The following is a 19,074-nucleotide window of genomic DNA, read 5'->3' on the forward strand; positions in this document are numbered from 1 at the left end:
CTACGGGAGCCGGACTCCACCGACAACTTCAACCGCAAGTAGAATCCGCCCGAACTCCAACGGGAGCTGGGCTCCGTCCTCGACATCAACTGCCAGTAAGCCTTGTCCGGACTCCTACAGGAGCCGGACTTCGCCTTTAACTTTAATTGCAGGAAGACTCTGCCCGGACTTCTACGGGAGCCGGGCTTCATCCTCGACTCCAACGGCTGCAGACAGACTTCGTCCGGACTCCTGCGGGAGCCGGACTCCGCCGACGACTTCAACTGCAACTAGACTCCGCCCGAACTCCTACAGGAGCCAGGCTCCATCCTCGACATCAACTGCCGGTAAGCCTTGTCCGGACTCCTACGGGAGCCGGACTTCGCCTTTGACTTTAATTGCAGGAAGACTCCATCCGGACTCCTACGGGAGCCGGGCTTCATCCTCGATTTCAACGGCTGCAGACAGACTTCGTCTGGACTCCTACGGGAGCCAAACTCCGCCGACAACTTCAACCGCAAATAGACTCCGCCCGAACTCCTACGGGAGCCAGGCTCCATCCTCAACATCAACTATCGGTAAGCCTTGTCCGGACTCCTATGGGAGCCAGACTTCGTCTTTGACTTTAATTGCAGGAAGACTCCGCCCGGACTCCTACGGGAGCCGGGCTTCATCCTCGACTCCAACGGCTGCAGACAGACTTCGTTCGGACTCCACCGACGACTTCAACTGCAAGTAGACTCCGCCCGAACTCCTACGGGAGCCGGGCTCCATCCTCGACATCAACTGCCGGTAAGCCTTGTCCGGACTCCTACGGGAGCCGGACTTCGCCTTTAACTTTAATTGCAGGAAGACTCCGCCCGGACTCCTACGGGAGTCGGGCTTCATCCTCGACTCCAACGGCTGCAGACAGACTTCGTCCGGACTCCTACGGGAGTCGGACTCCGCCGATGACTTCAACTGCAAGTAGACTCCGCCCGAACTCCTACGGGAGTCGGGCTCCATCCTCGACATCAACTGTCGGTAAGCCTTGTCCGGACTCCTACGGGAGCCGGACTTCACCTTTGACTTTAATTGCAGGAAGACTCCGCCCGGACTCCTACGGGAGCCGGGCTTCATCCTCGACTCCAACGGCTGCAGACAGACTTCGTCCGGACTCCTACGGGAGCCGGACTCCGCCGACAACTTCAACCGCGAGTAGACTCCGCCTGAACTCCTACGGGAGCCGGGCTCCGTCACCAACTTCGACTGTCGGTAAGATCCATCCGGACTCCTACGGGAGCCGGACTTCGCACCTGACTTTAGTTGAAGGGGACTCCGCCCAAACTCCTACGGGAGCCGGGCTCCGCCCGTGACTTCAACTCTGAGAGGACTCCGCCCGGACTCCCACGGGAGCCGGGCCCCGCCCACGACTCCAACCGTGAGGAGGACTCCGCCCGGACTCCTACGGGGGCCAGACTCCATCATCAGCTCCGACCGCTGCCGAACTTCAGTCGACGGATCTGCACTCCCAGGCAGGCCACAATAATGGCTACGATCCTGCTCCACTTCCTGCGGTGGATTCCGCACAGCTCCATCACTCCCTGACAGGCCGCAGTAACGGTCACAGCACTGCTCCACTTTCTACGATGGATCTCGCGCAGCTCCACTACTCCCTGGCAGGCCACAATAACGACCACGATCCTGCTCCACTTCCTACGATGGATACCGCGTGATTCTCCCATCCGCTGGCAAGTCACGACAACAGACGCCGCTCTACTCCCCACGGTAGACTCCACGTGGCACACCCCGATGATAGCCACGGGTCCACTCCACTACTCTTCGCAGCAAACTCCGCCTGATCCTGGGCAGCCCACTGCCAGACGGTTACAGATGTCGCTATCAGGCTACTGCCTCCTTCGCCTATAAAAGGGGACTCCAGATACGTTATTCGATAAGCTCTCATCTTTCATCTAAAAACTCTGCTAAATTCTCCGTTCGAGCACTCCATTCCTGTTGAGGCAGAGAACTGACTTGACCGTCGGAGGATCTTATCGGAGCAACCCCACCTCCGGTTTAGACTTCCTTTGCAGGTCCCGACGGCGACCGCAACTTCTTCGACTCTAGCTTCTCCGGCGCAAGCGGATTTTTGCACCAACAGACTCATTTCGAATTTCATGGCTTCAAGCCATTTCTCGGAATCAGTTCTCTGCATTGCATCCATATAGGTGATCGGATCCTCATTATTCTCATCAAGTTCGATGGGATCACCATCCCGGATCAAGAAATCATAGTATCTATCCGGCTGATGCGGTACTCTATCGGATCGCCTTAATGGTGCAGGTATATTGGGCTCCGGATCTGATCTAATCATATCCGACTCAGGTTCAACTATTGGTGTCGGTCCTTCTACCTGTTGAACTTCATCAAGTTCAACCTTAGAGGCAACGGTTCCTTCACCAAGGAACTCCTTTTCTAAAAAGATTGCCTTATGGCTGACGACCACCTTTTGTTCATAGCATGGTAGAAAAAAATATCCTTTTATCTCTTTGGGGTACCCTATGAATGAGCATTTGTCAGACCTAGATCCAAGTTTGTCTGTGACTAATCGTTTGACATAGGCCGGGCACCCCCAGACCCTAAGGTGTGAAAGTGCTGGCTTACGTCCTGTCCATATCTCATATGGAGTCTTAATTATAGACTTACTTGAAATCCTATTTAACAGATAACAGGTCGATTCGAGTGCATATCCCTAGAAGGATATCAGCAAGCTAGCAAAAACCCATCATGGATTGGACCATGTCTAACAGAGTCCGATTCCTCCTTTCAGACACACCATTATGCTGTGGTGTTCCTGGAGGAGTCCATTGGGAGAGAATCCCATTCTCTCCTAGATATGTGAGAAACTCATTGAAAAGATATTCTCCTCCTCGATCAGATCGAAGAGTTTTAATACTCTTCCCAGTTTATTTTTCTACTTCACTTCGGAATCGTTTGAACATTTCAAATGAATCTGACTTATGTTTCATCAGATAGATATATCCATATCGAGATAGGTCATCCGTAAAAGTTATGAAGTAGAAATATCCACCTCTAGCACTGGTGCTCATGGGCTCGCATACATCAGTATGTACTAGGCCCAAGAGCTCAGTAGCTCTCTCACCTTTTCCAGTAAAAGGTGACTTGGTCATTTTACCAAGAAGACAGGACTCACAGGTTGGAAGTGATTCACAATCACTGACTTCGAAGATTTTCTCTTGAGTCAACCTATTTATTCTGTTCTTGTTTATATGACCTAGCCTATAGTTTTATAAGTAGATATCTGACACACTATCTAATCTAGGGTGCTTGCCAGTAGAATAGACTCTTATCAGGCTTGATCTTTTTGGTCTGGCTCTGCACAGATATCCCAGCCTGAACTTGCACCTTCTTAACTTTCTTCTTCTTGTTCTTCTTCCCTTTCTCAAAGGGTCGAGAACTAGAAGATGAACCTCCCACTGAGTTCACTGACTCCTTGAGGAGTTGGTGATCCTTCTCAAAGTTCTGAAGCAACCCCAATAACCCATGGTAGTTTACTTCAGGCTTTGTCATTCTATAATGAGTGAGGAATGGGAGACAAGACTTGGGCAGCGAGTTCAGTATTGCATCTTTTCCAAGCTGCTCATGCAAGGAAAAGTCGAGCTTGCTCAATCATTCCATCAGCTCGATCATGTATAATACATGATCAGTGACAGAGGCACCATCCCGTATTTTGGTGTTGAAGATGGCACAACTAGTCTTGTGCCTCTCTACATCATCGGGTGTGCCAAAGGCATCCTCCAATACTTGAAGCATGTCCTTTGGTTGAGCCATCTCGAATCTGCGACTGAACTCATCGCTCATGGTAGCCAGCATGATACAGTGCACCGTGGTCCGATCACTGAGCCACTTTTGGTAAGTGTCTCTGACTGTTCCACGTGCATTGGCATCTGGCTCCTTAGGTGCAGGATCCATTATCATATATAGGATCCATTCATGCTCCAGAACTATCTTCAACTTTCGATACCAGCTATCAAAGTTGGGTCCCACCAACTTATCATTGTCCAACAATGATCAGAGCGATAGGGAAGTGGCCATATCTGCACAAAAGAAAATCATAACCTAATTAGTAATTGATTCATTAAACCTAAAGATTTGGAATTTAATCAAAAGACTTCTCCCACTATTTTATTCGAATTGATAGCCTCTACCTCCAATTCGAGGAATTACCCTAATTCCTTAGTGGGTACTAGAATCCACTTAGACTGCACATAAGCCCAACTTTGGTTGGCCAACCCATGTATATCTAAGGGTAGGTTCATAACCAATTGTTTCTCTAAATAATTTCTTGTAATTTTAATTTTGCCCCAGAAACCTAATCAGCAGGCTTTGGCCTCCACTATAAGGATCTGATTAGGTCCAACCATTAACATGACCATACTTGGTGCATCTAACCAATGAATGATTAAGCCCAACTTTGGTTGGCTCACCTAACCATCATTAGAGAGACACTTCTAAGTCATCATATGATGACTGATAATTCATTAGTCAACAAGCACCAGGCCTTTGGGTCTGCAATGATTATTGAGTTAATCGACTCATTATCAAACACCTTAATGAGAGGCTATGACTCAGTTATCTCCATAATTTTATCATTTTAAGAACCTAATAATTTTAGAAAATTTAAATGATTTAGAGGATGAGGTTAGATGAACTAGCTTATCATGATCCTCCCACTGGCTTCACCAAGTCAGCTTAAGGGAGACCATTAAAAGGGCTAATCTAGGAGCACCTAAATCAGTCACACTGATTTACCTAGCTAACATGGGTCAACTCGAATAGTCAAGTGATCCGATCAAAATATAATTTCACCAAGAGGCCAGGTAAGTTCAATCAGTAGGAGGGTCGGCCAAAGCTTGCCTTAGACACCATAAAAAATGATCAGGTAAGCGGGCTCCCAATTAAAAACCATCGATCTGGTTTATCTTAGACACCAACTGGTTTAATTAGTTTCAATTAGATCAACCTAACAGTTCATGCTGGACCACTTAGCCAAGAATCAAGTCCATTTGGTTCTCGTTAAAGACATGGACTTGACCAACTACAACTATTGTAATTGATCTAGAGAATCCTTGACCTAATCTACGACAACAATTGATTAGATTTAGTCAATTCTCTAATTAAGTCCATCTTTAATCTAACCATAGGTCTAACCCAATTAATGGACCTAATTCCCACTAACCCATTACCCAATGTGTTATGATTTGTGTCTTAGGTTCTTCAATTCACAATCCTAGAACCTAATCAAACAACTTCTTAATTCTTAATTAAGTTTTGGGCTGAGGGTTGGGTTTGGCTTTTCAAAAAATAATTTTCATATTTGTAAAATAATTTTACAATATGATTCTACCAACCATATTGCATGTTTGATTCATAATCAAGATATAAGTGAAATAAACATGAAACTACTTTAAATCTAATCTAAACAGGTTCATGTAATTGAAACAATTTCAACTTTAAACAATTTCTTTGCACAAAAATTATTAACAAAGAGATTTTATTTCAGATTTAAATATCTTTTAAATCTAATAAATCATAAATTTAATCTAGATCATATCTAACAAATTTATGATTAAAGATAGATCTACACAAACTAGGACAACCTTTGCACTGTAAGGGGTAAACCTTACAGCAGGATAACCTTGCAGTTTGTGATTGATCTAAAATTTTAATTTCAGATTTAATAATCAGATTATAAATTAGATCTAATCTAAAAAATAATCTAAGCATGTATAAATAATCATGTAATAAAGAACCTATGTTCTGATACCAATTGTTGGAACCAGATCTAGGGTTTCAGGGTTAGATCTTGAAACTTTTTCAAGATCATACAGCAGAAGACTAAAATAAATCAAAATTTATTTTCTAAAATCAGAGAATCCCTAGATCTAAGATCTTATTACATGATTATTACATATTATTAAATCAAAAATTAAAATATATAAATATAGCATGAACTACATGTTGATCATATCAACATGTTTCTATACCACATCTAATGTATGTATTAAACAATAGATCAGATCTATTACCTTGCAAGTTAGACGCTCTAACCTCATTGATCCAGGCTTAAGGATGATGTTGCAAGCCGCACATGCATCCGACCTCTAGGAATCGTCCACACGAGCCTACGAATCTCGATCAAAAGTCCTGCTTCAGGAAATCAGCACAGTATGCTAGTACTGCGCTGATCCTTCTTTGATGGTTGATCAAGTGCCTCCTTCTTCTTGATTTGAACTCTTCCAAAGATGGAAAGTAAAAAGAAGAGTTTTAGATCTGAGACGCTCTCATGAAACTCAAGATGGAGGGAGGAAAGATATGAAAATAAAAAACCCTAGAAGAAGACCCTCTTCTTCTTCACATTTTTCTCTCTAGACACCTAACTTGCGTCTTTTATATCTCCATGACTCAAAGGTCTTTCTCTCTAATTTTTTGATAACACAAAGGTCTCTCAAATTTCTATCTTCTCATAAAATTTTATAAAGAAACCCATTTTATATAGAGAGATATGATAGAGTCCTTGTCTAGGTCAAATACCTAGTCAAGGCTTATCCAAACATGGCAAGTTAAGGGGCGCCCAACTCTTGAGCACCTCCTCCATATTTTTGTGCATAGATCATCAGAAAAGGGTGCACAATGTATATCCTAAAAGCCATGAAAATTTTAAAAAAAATTTGGATAAATTCGGTGCAAAATTGAAAGAGTTTTGGATTTCTAAAACTCTATCTCATAGAATTCGAAATTCAAACTTATTCCTTTTTGATTTGATCCAAACCACCTTCCATGTAAGAAAGAAGAGAGGAAACCTTTTGTGAACGTGGGAGAGACCTGGGAGAGGGCTTTTGTCGCACAAAATAAGTGGAGATTGGCGTTGAATAAGAGAGAGGGCGTGGGGAAGGCTTATGTGGCGCAAGGTGGAATCCTAGTCTTACTAGGATTCTATCTTATGACTTGTTTTAATTTGGTTTTCCAAACCAAATCAAACCAAAATTAGATCAATCTAATTAAAATAGGTCTTAACCTAATTAAAAACCTAATTTAATCAGATTAAATTAGATTTAAATCTGATTTAATTTTCTAATCAAATTAGAAATTAGATTGACCCAAGTCCTAGTTGAACTAGGACTAGTTTTTCTTGCACTTGGCTTATCCAATAAACCAATTGGACTTGATCCAATCAAGTCCAAACTAAATTTAATTAAATCATATTTAATTAGACTTAATCTCAGCCCATTGGCTTAATCAAATTAAGCCAATTAGCAATCGAATTGCTAATCGATCCTCCTGCAACACTTGCACTGGGTTAAATGTCAATCGTATTGATCATTTAACCCTAGAACGATTCTTAATCGTTGATCAACCATCCGATCGGATCATGAACTCTAATGTGTGTGACCTCATAGGTCCGAACCTAAGTCGGTAGTATAGAAATAAATTTTTATACCAATCGAAGTGACCATCTAGCAATGGTACCCGACGACCGGATAGGTCGAATGTGTAGAACAACATCCTTAGAACCCATGCGGATATAGTTTTCATATAATTCATCCCCTTGACCAAAATGATCATAGGACACCCCAGAGTTCAACTGTCAACTCTGATCAGGTTGTCCACATTGTATTTCAAAATATCAAATCCATCTGATGGATTACCCTGGCCAAGGTTTTGCTAAATTGAAATACAGCGACTCATTCTTCTCCAACTCTTGGAGTGGTCAATCCCATCTCGATTACACTCTGACTTCGCAAGTACTTGACTGTGCCCAGAAGCCTTCCATCCCTGAATTAGAAATTTGGTTAGTCCAGTACCAAAGCACAGTGTGTTGCTTGCAAGTCACTGAGGTGATCTCAAGTCTAAGGGACACTTATACCTATATCCCATCAGAGACATTCTCGACAGCAAAATACTCTGGAGTTGGTCACGTTCAATGATGATGTACCCTTACATCTCACCTGTATGCCATACCAGTGTCTCCATACTCCTTGGTTAAGAGGACAACCAACCCATATGGCCTACAGCGACCTATGCTCGATAGAAGCTGTCGTCCTTATTAACAGCCTATCATTTGGTCGTGAATAGTTTTAAGGACTAATCGATAAATCCTCTCTTTATTGAACTTAAATAGTCCTAAGGACTTCATCATAACAACGGAGTTCATTAGAAGATGAAAGCTTATGATGAAGATGCCAAATATATTTTATTTATTAACAAATCAATTACAATACTTGGTTGCTCAACCGTCAACAGCTTGACGATTGGCTTTTTGGGACACATTTCCCAACAGTGGTGAGCATGGGTCGTCCTTGGAAGATCCACGATCATTATAGTGCCAGATCTCAGGGTTTATTTAAACCCACCTTTCTGCCTCCAGGAGTCTCATTCCGCCTGAAAGTTCTGTCGGTGTCTGCCTTCTCTCCGAGAGCTCTGATCTTCCTTGGCATCTACCTTGGCCCTAAGCATTCTTTGAGTCATCCCTGTCCTCGTATCTCTGCATCCTTTGGAGTGACTTAGGTTAGTCACAGAACTTTCATTCCCTTTCTTGCCATCTAGGTGCCCCTTCTCCTCCATTTTTCTTCTGCCGCATTCCTCTGGTTTGGTCCCCCGCAAACCTTTCGTCTCTTATTTCGCTTGATTCCTCTGGAGTTTTTAGGGTTCTTATTTGAAATATCTTCTGGCACCTCCGCCTCTAGCAGTTCCAGGAGCTCGTCCGCCTCAGTCCCCCAGGATCCTCATACTGTAGAGGAACCCACATCTAGGGCTGGGCCTCATCCGATTTTTGCGTCGGGCGCCATTCCCTGTTCTCTGACTCCGGATGAACTTTTATTGATAAAGGTTCAGTACAGAGTTCCTCCAGAGTACGATCTAGAGCTTTCTGGTCCCGCCGACCGGGCTAGCACCCCCCCACTGGGCCGTTTCTGCCTATACCAGGAGGCCTTCCGTGCCGGGCTCCGGCTTCCGCTTCCGTCATTTGTCGTCGCTATTTTTCATTTTTTAGACATTTCTTTAGCTTCAGTCGCACCGAATTTCTTTAGGTTTCTGATAGGGTTCCTCTCCCTTTGCCACGTAGTCGAAGTTCAGCCATCTCTTTCTTTGTTCAGATATTTTTACACCTTCAAGCGCCACCCCTCGGCAAAAGACTGGTGGTACTTTTCCCCCCAGTTCGGCAAGAAGGGGCTGCTGAAAGGTGCTCCCTCTTCAATCCATAATTGAAAGGGGAAGTACCTTTACGTCCAATGTCCGACCTTAAAGTTGGGACTGCCCCCTTGGGGCTCCCTAAGGGACTCTGTCTGTCGAGCCCCCAGCCTGGGGAGGATGACCTTCAGGCCGCCCGGAAGCTCTTTAGTTATCCAACTCCTTCCCTTCCCAATCTTCTGAAGGAGCAGTTTTTATTCAACATTGGCTTGAGCCCCCTGGATCCTGCGAGTATTCCATCTTTCCCTTCTTCTCTTTTCTCTTTTTCTTGTCCCCTTTCTCTTTTTCTCTTTCTTTCTCTCTTTTTTTTTTTTTTTTTTTGCACGTCACCTCTTCCTTTTTCATCCCATTACTGATCTTTCCTTTTTTTTTTTCAGGAATGGATGCCGAAGCAGCATTGATGCTTGCCAGGGGCCTCAAGGTTCACAAAAGGAAAGGCGTTGCGGCCTCTAGGTCGGCAAAGAAGGCCAGAACGGAGGAAACGAGCTCAGCCATGCCTGCCCAGGCGGCTCTCACAGTCGACGTTCCTTCAGATGCCGAACCTCCAGCTCCCTGGGCCTCTTCAAGGAGTTCTCCCACTGAGGTTCCCACTTCGGGGGCCCGCTTCAAGGAGGTGCCAGGGGTTGAGAGGGGAGGAGAAGGAAGATGGTGGCCCGCAGGGTGAGTAGCCACCGAGCCACCATCGAAGAGTCCCATGGTTCCGAAGAAGAGCCAGGAGAGAATCCCTTTAATGACAGGGACCTGATAAAGCGACTGGTCGACGACTGCATCTTGCCTGAAGTCGTCCAGAGGATCGTTCGCGCCGACCCCGAGCAACGGATTGGGGACTCTTTAGGATCCTTTCTTGAGGTAAACAGATTCACTTTCCTCCCTCCCCTTGCACCTTCATTTAATTAGCTTCTCAACTTTCATTTCGACCTCCTGGCCGCCCTTGTAGATCGGGCACCAGCTCCTTGCCAACATCAAGGTGATGAACCGGGTCAGGAGGGACGCCATCCAGGTGGAGGAGGGTCGTCGGGCCGAAGTCGCCCACCTCAAAGAAAAGGCTGCCGAGGTAGCCACCCTCCAAGAGGCCCTTGAGAAAGGAAAGCAGGCCTCGAAGGAGATGGTGAGGAAGGCGGAGGTCGAGGTCGCAAATTTGACGGAGCAGATTTTGATTCTGATCTCGGAGGCCAGGGTTCTAGCGGTGGAGGAGTTCAAGGCCTCTGCGGAGATGAGGAACCTAAACGTCAAGTTCGACCAAGAAGCATTCATCAAAGGGTTCGACCTCTGTCAAGAGAAGGTGGTCAAAAAATTTTTCGAGCTCGATCTCAGCTTCTTGGATGAGGCATCTAAAGACGAAGCCGGGCCCTCTCCCACTGTCGCTGCCACCGCAGCTCCCCTTCCAAGAACACCGAGCTCTCCAACTCCTATTTCAGAGGTCTGAGACCTCTGACTTTGTATTTTTCTTTTATTGTAATTTTTTTTTTCCATTTGTCTTTAAGAAATACTCAATCAATAAAATTGGGTTTCTCCTTATGGAGGGCTTCTCCACTCTTTTTCTTTTCTTTCTGCAATGAGACGCGCCTTGACGCTTTTGTCTCCCGGTGGCAGTGTCCTACCGAAGCGCTTCTCTTGCCACAGGGAGTTCTGCTGAAGTCCACGATCCAACATCTGAGGAAGAAAGTTTGTCATTTAACAAAAAAGTCAAAGGAGATGGAGAACGAACTCTGCGGGTTGAGGGAGAGCTACTCTAAGGCCACTGTGGAGGCCACCTACTTCTGAAACCTCCACGTGAAGGGGATCATGGAGTACAGCCGGAGGAAGACAAACTTCGAGAAGGAGCTAGAGGAACACAAGAAGCACGTCAGTGATCGGTCTTGGGCTCAAGCTTCCAAAATCAGCTCTCTCAGAGCGGAGATGTCGGCTGCCCAAGAGAGGATCAGCCAGTTGGAAGGAAGTTCGTCCTGACTTTCGACTTGGGCCGACCGCGATCGAGAATGGTCGAAGAAGTTCTCTGACTTTCAACAACAGCTCCAGGATGGCGAGGCGAGCTATAACGCATACCAGACCGGCTGGTGAAAGCAAGTGGACGACTATAGGGGGAAGCTCAGGATGGCGACCGATGAGGTTGCCCGCCTTCAAAGGCAGCTAGCTGAAGGAGCTCAGTTTGCTCCTGTTCGGGATCCTGACGAACTCCAATCCCTGAGAGAAACCGTAGAAGAGCTATCTGTCGCCCTTGGGGAGGGAAAGGCTGAGCTGCAGCAATTGAAGATCCAGCTGGTATACGAGCAGCAGGCAGTCAAGGATGCGGAGGTAAAATCCGAGGTCCTGAGAAAGAGGCATCGAGAGGCAGAGAATGAAAGCCAGCGGCTTCATCGGAGGTACATGGAGATGCTAATGAGGGAGAAAGAATTGGAAGAAGAAGTCGATAGCTTAAGGCACTCCCTGATGAGGGTCGATGCCGAAAGTTCAAAGTTGGAGGAAGTCGGGCCCCCTTAGGGCTCTTTTTGCCTTTCGTCCTTCTATGTGTCTTCTTTTGCCATTTGTTTGTTTGTTGTCGTTGTTGTTATTTTTTTTTTTTTCGATGCTGATGTCGTCTAGAAGTTTTTGGTCATCGCCACGTCAGCTTGCTTTTCTTATCATCTTTCTTCTTCAGCCTCAAGGGCTCTGTAATGTATACTTAATTAATGACATGAGAAGGAAATTTTTCGTTACCTCTTTTACTCACATGTTGAATTGTTGTTTGCCGAGCTCCTTTCGGCTTTTGCCTTGCTCGATATCGATGCCATTCGGAGGTACTCGATTACCGTCGCATTGACCCATCCTTTTATTCATGGCCGCAGATTTGTCCGGGGCCACTCAGGTTTGACGCCCCCTTTCAGAGTTTGAGCTCGGAGGTTTGAGCTTCTCATCGCCCTGAGGTAGCCGTCTTATCCTTGGCCTGTGTTGAGAGCTCTCTTGGAGGCTAGGGATTTTGATAAGAACCCCAATCCTCGCTGAGACGAGGTTTCCTGTATTTTTGATGTAATTTATTTTCCATTCGTCACTGATGCAGTTCGTCACTTTCTTTTTAACCCCCTTCCCCTTTTTCCTTTTTCTTTTTCGAGTGAGGGTTTTTCCTCTGTTCTTAGTGGGGTCGCAGGAGCGCGAAGGGGCCGCTGAGAAGGTTTCCTTTTTCTGATCTGATCTTGAATGACCGGACCTTAGTCGGCGCCAGGATGATGTTCTTCCCTTACTTCTGATGCAATCGATCTCAGCTCAGATTAGGATGAGATTCTTCCCTCGCTCCTAATAGGGCTGTGGAGGCACGTATGGGCGTCGCAGGGCCTCTCCCCCCATCCGGTCTCAGAGTAATCGGACCTTCACTTTGCTCATGTTAGGGCGAGGTTCTCCTCCTGTCCCTAACAGGGCTGTGGGGGCGCATATGGGTGCTGTAGGGCCTCTCCCCCCATTCGGTCTAAAAATAACCGGGCCTTCAACCTTGCTCATATCAGGGCAAGGTTCTCTTCCTGTCCCTAACATGGCTGTGGGGGCACGTATGGGCGCTGTAAGGCCTCTCCTCCCATCCGGTCTAAAAATAATCGGGTCTTCGACCTTGCTCATGTTAGGGCGAGGTTCTCCTCCTGTCCCTAACATGGCTGTGGGGTGCGTCTGGGCGCTGTAAGGCCTCTCCTCCCATCCGGTCTAAAAATAACCGAACCTTCGACCTTGCTCATATTAGGACGAGGTTCTCCTCCTGTCCCTAACATGGCTGTGGGGGCGTGTATGGGCGCTGTAGAGCCTCTCCCCCCATCCGGTCTAAAAATAACCGGGCCTTCGATCTTGCTCATGTTAGGGCGAGGTTCTCCTCCTGTCCCTAACATGGCTGTGGGGCACGTATGGGCGCTGTAGGGCCTCTCCCCCATCCGATCTAAAAATAACCGGGCCTTCGATTTCACCCATATTAGGTGTTGTTTTCGTTGTCTGAAGGGGTTATCCCCTGCCATTACAAGTCCATGCCAAAAGGGGAAGATGTGCAAATCTGAAAGGAATCTTGATTTAAAGCGAAGTCGTTCGCAATACTTTTACAGGTTTTTCAAATCTCATGGCTGTAGAAGGTCTGCTCCCCATCAAGGTCCTCCAGAGATGGAGTTGATGATCCCAATTGGAGGCCGATCTCCGGGTTGCTCTTCCCTTCTTGGCGGCTCAGGTTGCGGCAGGGCCCTTGGCCGATCTTCTCTACCCTCAGGTCGGCGCCGAATGAACCTGTCGAGCCGACCTCATCTGATGAGCTCCTCGATCTCATCCCGGAGTTGAATGCATTCCCCTGTGTCGTGGCCGTGGTCACGATGGTAGAGGCAGAACTTGTTAGGATTGCACTTTCCGGGGTGTGTGCGCATCTTCTCTAGCCTTGGGAGCTGCTCTCTGACTTCCATCAGCACCTGAGTTTTCGATGCGTTGAGGGGGCATAGTTGCGGAATCTTCCTGGGGGAGACCCCCGGTGGACCCGACGCTCCGGGCTTCTCTGTCTGCGTGCTCGGGGAGGAGTCTGGGCGCGCTTGTGCCTGGGGGGAGTTCGAGAACGTGGCCGAGCTTCTCTCGGCCCTTTCTCGACTGCGGGCTTACTCGAGTCTCCCACCTGCCACTCTCTTGCGGTCTCCTCGTCCTTCATCTTGAAGGCTTCTTCTGCTCAGGCGTACCCTTCAGCCCGAGCCAACAAATCAGCAAAATCCCTGGGATACTTCTTTCCAGAGAGAATAGAAGGTCGTTCTTCTGAAGGCCGTCTTTCAGAGCGGCCATCAAGACCGATTAGTCCAAGTTTCGGACCTCCAACGTGGCTACATTGAAACAGTTGACGTAAGCCCAAATGGACTCCCCCTCCCTCTGCTTGATGTTGATGAGGGACTCCGAACCCTTCCAGGGACGCCGGCTGCTAACAAAATGAGCCACAAACTGGTGGCTCATCTGATCAAAGAAAAAGATGGTACCCGACTTCAGCATCGAGTACCAGTTTCTCGCCGCTCCCTTCAAGGTGGACGAAAAAGCTCGGCATAGGATGGCGTCGGGCACGCCATGAAGCAGCATCATTGTCCAGAAGGCCTCCAGGTGGTCAACTGGGTCTGAAGTCCCGTCGTAGCTTTCGAATTGAGGAAGCTTGAAGTTTGACGGGATCGGTTCCTACATGATCATTTGAGAAAAGGAAGGATCAGTATAAATATCCTCACCATAAGCGGGGGGAGCGTGGCGGAGTTCTTCAATCCGCCAGCTCATCTCCTGGAGCCTCCGATCCAGAAAATCCTCTCGACTACGGATCTCGAGGGTCTTCTGGCAGAATAGAGGTAAAGATCTTCCAGGAGTACAATCGTGATCTGACTGAGGGCTCTCCACCCTCGGATTCATCTTTTCGAGAAAGATGGGGCGGCTGGCCCAAGTGGCCCATCCTACCATCGGATTTTGGAGTTCCGACGATGTTCTCTCCAGTCGCACTGACGCCTGTGGCTGTTGCTGCTGCTGCATGATCTGCACCGCTTCAGTGAGGCCTCTGACCTGCTGGACCAGTAGGTCAAACTGTTCCACGCCAACCGTCGTTGCCGGAGGAGGAGGAGGAGGCTGGAAAACTGGAGGTGAGGCCGGAGCCTGAGATCTGGCCGCGGAGGTCGTGGATCGCCGAGTGGATGCTTTGCGGGGAGGCATCGGGTGAAGATCTAGTAGGGGAAGGAGGAGAGGATGTCGGAAAAGATGATCGGAGGTGGTCCCGTTGAGCGCTCCTTTAAGAACAAGGGTACTGCGAAGACACAGCCCCTTCCTCTAGCGCCAATCCTGTTGGTGCAAAAATCTGTCGGCGTCGGAGAAGCTGGAGTCGAGGGAGCCGCGGTCACCACCGAGACCTGCAAAGGAAGTCTAAACCAGAGTTGGAAGTGCTCTGGCAAGACCCTCCGATGCTCAAGTCAGTTCTCTGCCTCAACAAGAATGGAGTGCTCGAACGAAAATTTTAGCAGAGTTTTGAGATAGAAATTAGAGCTTAGAAAATAACGTATCTGGGGTCCCCCTTTTATAGGCGGAGGGTGCAACAGACTGATGTGACATTTGTAACCATCTGGCAGTGGGCCGCTCGATGCCAGGAGGAGTTTGTTATGAAGAGTAGTGGAGTGAAATCGTGGCCATTACCATGGCCTGCCACGTGGAGCCTGTTGCGGGGAGTGGAGCGGTATCCGTTGTCGTGACTTGCCAGAGAGTGGAGGAGCCGTGCAAAATCCGTCACAGAAAGTGGAGTAGAGTCATGGCCATTACTGTGGCATGCCAGGGAGTGGTGGAGCCATGCAGTATCCATCACAGGAAGTGGAGCAGAGTTGTTGCCATTAATGTGGCCTGCCAGGGAGTGGAGGCCTGTTGGCTGAAGCTCGGTTAAGGTGCCGGGCGGAAAGAGGTAGCTATCCATCTGAGAGGAGCTCGGATGTTGCTGGCGAGCCTTCTACCGTTGGGTGCTGTTGGGCGTTAATACTACAGGCGAGGGCCATTCATCGTAGGAGCTCAGTCAGAGGCTTTCCGTAGACGAAGTTCGGTTTCACACAGAATTCGACAAAGGGTCGACCGACAGTGGATGTCGGATGGCGTTGGAGAGGTTCATCCACTGGAGGGGTCCAGCTATTAGAACCCGTGTGCCGTAGGAGTTCGGTCGGAGTCCGATCTCCATAGAAGTCCGGATGGGGATCATTTGTCGAGGAAACTCGACCGAAGCCTGCCTGCAATGAAGATCCGGAAGGAATGCATCCACAATGGGAGCTCGGGTGAAGGCTTACAGTGAAAATCTGACACGGACCCCTCGTAGTAAAAATTTGAAGTAGACCGCTTGTAGCAGAAGCTCGGGGTAGATCGCTTGCGGTAGAAGTTCGGAGTCTGGCCTTTGTAGGAGTTTGGATGAGGTCTACCTGCAACAGGAGTTCTAGGCGGAAGTCTGGCTCCCGTAGGAGTCCGGATGAAGTCTTCCTGCAATCGGAGTCGGGGACGAAGTCCGGCTCCCGTAGGAGTCCGGATGAAGTCTTCCTGCAGTCAGATTCAGGGATGAAGTCCGGCTCCCGTAGGAGTCCGGATGGAGTCGGGGACGAAGTCCGGCTCCCGTAGGAGTCCGGATGAAGTCTTCCTGCATTCAGAGTCGGGGACGAAGTCCGGCTCCCGTAGGAGTCCGGATGAAGTCTTCCTGCAGCCAGAGTCGGGGATGAAGTCTGGCTCCCGTAGGAGTCTGGATGAGGTCTTCCTGCAGTCGGAGTCGGGGATGAAGTCTGGCTCCCGTAGGAGTCCGGATGAAGTCTTTCTGCAGCCGGAGTCGGGGATGAAGTTTGGCTCCCATAGGAGTCTGGATGAAGTCTTCCTGCAGCCGGAGTTGGGGACGAAGTCCGACTCCCGTAGGAGTCCGGATGAAGTCCTCCTACAGTCAGAGTCGGAGACGAAGTCCGGCTCCCGTAGGAGTCCGGATGAAGTCTTCCTGCAGTCGGAGTCGGGGACGAAGTCTGGCTCCCGTAGAAATTCGGATGAAGTCTTCCTGCAGTCAGAGTCGGAGATGAAGTTCGGCTCCCGTAGGAGTCCGGATGAAGTCTTCCTGCAGTCAGAGTCGGGGACGAAGTCCGGCTCCTGTAGGAGTCCAGATGAAGTCTTCCTACAGCCGGAGTCGGGGACGAAGTCCGGCTCCCGTAGGAGTCCGGATGAAGTCTTCCTGCAGTCGTAGTCGGGGATGAAATCCGGCTCCCGTAGGAGTCCGGATGAAGTCTAGAAGGTGGTCGACCACCACAGAAACTTGGGTGGAGTCCGCCCATCGTGAAGAATCCGGCTTATACTGGTGGGAGTTTATCCATCGGCAGAACTCGAAAACATTACAGAGGCTCGGCCGTCGGGGAGGTTCGGAAAGATGTCGCCGAAGGTCGGGCATTGGTAGAATCCCTGGAGGGTCACTCTCGACACGAACTTCGACTGGGGGTATTTTATACCCAACAACAGTAAAGTGTTTACTGTTCAAATTCAAATTTCAAATTTAAATGCATGCATGCTATATATCATATTTAGATCTTAGTGTAGGATAAATTCTTATTAATTAATTAGATTAATTAATAATTTTCACTATAAAATAGTAATTTTGAAAAAATTTAAAATTATCATTTTACTCCTACATTGAATTTTCCCACAAAAGGGACCTCCCTTAAGGTCCATAGAGGATTAAAACCAGCAGCCCCTCACACCCAAAGGCTCTCCTCACGCCCTTCTTCCTCCCCTTTTCTTTCTCTTGGGCATTCTACACGTCCTTCCCTAGAGACGCACGTCCCAAGGTGTTCCATGCCAAAAGAGTTTGGGTGCCTCTTCCTTGCTAGTTTCTAGTATCTGTAGCAGCACATAGCAACGAGAAACTCTAGAGAAGAGGAGAAGAAAAAGATCAAGGAGAAAGATCAAGTGTTGATCGCGATCCAGGCTTCATTCAGATTCAACAGGCTGAATTTAGAAAACCAAAATTCAGATTAAAGAAGATTATTTCAAGCTGATTCTAGTGGATACTCATAGAGGTCGGATACTTATGCACTAAGAGAGAGCCTCTTTTCTTCCAGATCCAGTTTTAAGAAAGAGATTGTGAAATAGGTATGTGATTTGATTACAATCTGAATTTCAGTATATATCAATTTCAGCATATGAAATAGATCATGTGATATTTCATATTTTTTGAAATACATATGCATGCATCAAACTCCGAAATCCAACAGATACAACCTGAGTCATCCGAAGAAAAATAATTTTTCTTCCCTTCAGGTATACGATACTGTACCGATTGACTTTAGTCCAAGTGAAAGTTATTGAAAAATATGTTCCAAAGCTAATTGTCAGTCTATTGATGATTGTGCTCACCTTTGTAATTGTATATAAATTTTTATTAATAAAAGTTATTTGGTATTTTCATCATAATTTGTTCATCTTATTTTGAACTCTTGTATTATGATGAAGTCTTTAGACTATATTTAATCGATAAAAGAGAATTTATCGCTGAGTCTTTAAAAGTGTTCGCGATCAAATGATATGCTGTTAATAAGACGATAGCAATATCGAGTATAGATCGTTGTGTATTATATAAGTTAGTTATCCTTTTAATCAAGGAGTGTAGAGATACTGATATGGTATGCAGGTGGAATGTAAGAGTACATTCACACCGAATGTGATATTTATCGAGCACTCTTCTGTCAAGAGTAACTCATGAAGGGTATAGGTATAAGTATCCCTTAGACATAAGATCATCATGGTGACTTATAAGCAAGTCACAGTATTTTAGTACAAACCATCTGAGTTTTTAATTTAGTAACAGAAGGATACTGGATGCAGTCAATACTTATCAAGTTGGTGTGTGAGTCAAGATGGAATTGATCCCTCTGAATTAGTAGGAAACATGCATCAATATATTTCAATTTAGTAAAATCTTGATTAGGATAATCCATGTGATAGATTTGAAAGATTAAAATATAATGTGATCGACTATATTAGGATTGACAGTCAAAATCTAGGTCATCTTAAGTATTAGGGTCAAAGGGATAAATTATACGGTAACATATGTCAGTAGGTTCTAGAATGTTGCTTTACAATCTTCAGCCTATCCGAACGTCGGTCTCATTGCTAAATGGTTATATTGATTAGTATAAGAATTGTTCCTATGCTATCAGTTTAGATTCGAACCTATAAGATCACACACATTAGAAGATTTGATCAGATCTAATGGCTAAAGAGTCCAATTGGATTGTGACTCTGGTGAGGAGTCCCACTGGAACTGGGACTCTAAAGGAGAGTCCCACTGGATTGGGACTCTACTATTAATGAAGAATTAATTAGTAATTAGATTGCTAAGTGACTCAATTTGAT

This window comes from Elaeis guineensis, chromosome 2, assembly GCF_000442705.2.
Source record: "Elaeis guineensis isolate ETL-2024a chromosome 2, EG11, whole genome shotgun sequence".
Taxonomy (NCBI): domain Eukaryota; kingdom Viridiplantae; phylum Streptophyta; class Magnoliopsida; order Arecales; family Arecaceae; genus Elaeis; species Elaeis guineensis.